Genomic DNA, 2,495 nt, shown 5'->3' on the forward strand with positions numbered 1-2,495 from the left:
TCTTTTATCTGAACAGATGTGTTCCTAATGTATTTTGAACAGTAACTTCCTACTTGAATTAAAAAAAAAAATCAGCACAAACCCCCTTGTATTTGTTTATTTTGTTTCTGGTATAAAATACTTCCAGTGTGAGAACAAGTATGCGACGAATTATCTTCTTAAGAATCACTAGCAATTTTTTTATTAAATTCCTGTCACTTATAATTCCCAAAACCCATGTTGGCTAAGTGTCAGAAAGCATAAATCAAAAGCAATACGTAAGACACAATCTGACTTAAACCTTTAGTATTTGCAATGACACATGACAAGAAAAAGATCTATGGTGCTTCTACAGGAAGGACAGTTCATAAATTGCCCTTATAAGCTTGAGCATGTTTCAAAAGAAAACCCCAAAGGAACAGAAAATAAGCATGCCATTATACAGAATGGTTTTCTAAAATTTCACTATTTAAAGTACCATAGTGAAGCAAATTTGTTGGGAGAAAAAAAATCACTAGCCAGTTAGGCTTTGCTCAAAATTAAAGAAAACTTTGAGAGCCAGGATGTCTTCCCATGCACTGTAGCGGTTTTGAGAATGAGGAAAGAAACACACAGCCTTTGCAGGGTCAAAAAATCTCTCTACTTCGTCCTGAATATTAGACATGATGTGATAGATACTGAAAAGAAAAACCTGGCAAGTGAAAACATATTCAATAAGGAAGAGACTGAGCTAAAAGGTCTGGATTCCTAACCCATGGACATTCAAATCATGAAATGCTGGATGGGCTTCTTTCGTAACCTGGGAAAAGAAGAAAAAAGGCTAGCAAAAAGTTCTTCCTGTGAAACTTACTCAGAATTATTTCCGGAAAAAAATACCTTACTAATCAAGCATGTACTGCTTGAAATAAAGCAGTTGCAAATAACCAAAACAGAAACTGTCCACTTCACTCAAGAAGCAGACAAACTTCTGTCCAGCCTCAGAAAACGATGCAACGACGATTTAGGACACAATTTTAAATCAAGTTAATCTAAGAACATCCTTGTTTGATGACAAGATAGTGCATGTCTGCAGAAGTCAGCAAGTTCTAGAATCTGACAACTCTGACTTCCACCATTTTTGCTTCAAAATTTTTAATTTTTAATGCAATGTACTATGACGCCTTCCCCTATAAGTAGATTTTTAGGTGTAAGTACCTAATCTTTCAGTTACTCTTCTAGCTTACCAAGACTGCCTATGCAACTGCCATTTCTCACCAAAAAAAAAAATCTCACCAAAAAAATCCAAACAGCTTACCTTGCCATAACCGTATTCCAGCACGTTATTGTTCATAGCATGTTTTCCCAATGAGCAAGTTATAATTCAGAGCTGCTCACTTGATTTTAGAAGGTATTGGCAAAATTCATTCAGATTATCTAAAATATCGCTCTCCTGCCCCAAATGTGAATTCCCACGCCAGCACAATGCAGTTGCCACTATAAAAAGATTATTCTTCATAAAGCCCAGCCTCAGCTAACTACAAGAGCTAGGAATTAAGATGCTTATAGCGATGTTCCTTTGACTGAGCCAAGCCTTATCCCTTCTCTTCAAGGTTTCTTCAGACTGCGAGTGTGCTTTTGAGGCAAATCTGCCGATCACCTCCATGCACAACACTGTGCTTCATGCTCCAGAGCAGGCTTGGAGCACACTTCATATTCTCTAACTGCTAAAAAGCAGGACCAAATCAGAGTTAGATCAAAGTAACACCTCTCCATGAAACTGAACAGGGACTCAGCACAAACTACCATACCATGCTACCTGCTCATGTTGACACAGCCACTAAAAACAAAGCTTCCACGAAAGCTATCTAAATTCTGCGTTCTGGTGAGAGAAAGGAGCATGGCTTGTACACTGCTTTAATCCAGAAGTGTATGCAAAGTGTGTGCAGTTGGATACAACTTCACATAACACAGCTTCCAATGTATTTATTAAATTTGCAACACAATATTTTGGGCATTATCTTCTTTCTCTCATCATCCTTTACAGCCTTATATACCCTTCATATCTAGGCATTTCCTCCTGCCCTTAGACACTTAATTTACCCCACTGGCAACATCTCAGGAAAACAAAAAATGCCAACAGGAAAGAAAGGCAAGTCATTGAATGGACGGGTACGCAGTCTATTCTGTTTTCAGTATGCTTTCCAACACCTTCCTTTCATTCTGAATTTGTATGCTGTTGAGGGAGAAGAATCTTTAAAATGGGAATTATTCCTAAAGAGCATCTTAATCACCCTGACGAGCCCCTCCTGGAGCTGGAGCTACGTTCAACTGCATCTTCACTGGCAGCTTTGTCAGGAACCTACTGGGCAGGACGGTGCGGAGAAAGAATGAAAATTCATTCTTTGATGTACTATAGGTGACTTAGTCCTCTGATTGCCGTTTGCTTAAAACAAAACAAAGCCTTTAATTCGTGGTAAAACGTTAACTATTGCTTTTGGCAGGTTTCTAAATACAAGCAAATAAAAAAAAGGGGGGGG

The sequence above is a fragment of the Pygoscelis adeliae genome, unplaced genomic scaffold (assembly GCF_000699105.1).
Source record: "Pygoscelis adeliae isolate BGI_AS28 unplaced genomic scaffold, ASM69910v1 Scaffold226, whole genome shotgun sequence".
NCBI lineage: Eukaryota > Metazoa > Chordata > Aves > Sphenisciformes > Spheniscidae > Pygoscelis > Pygoscelis adeliae.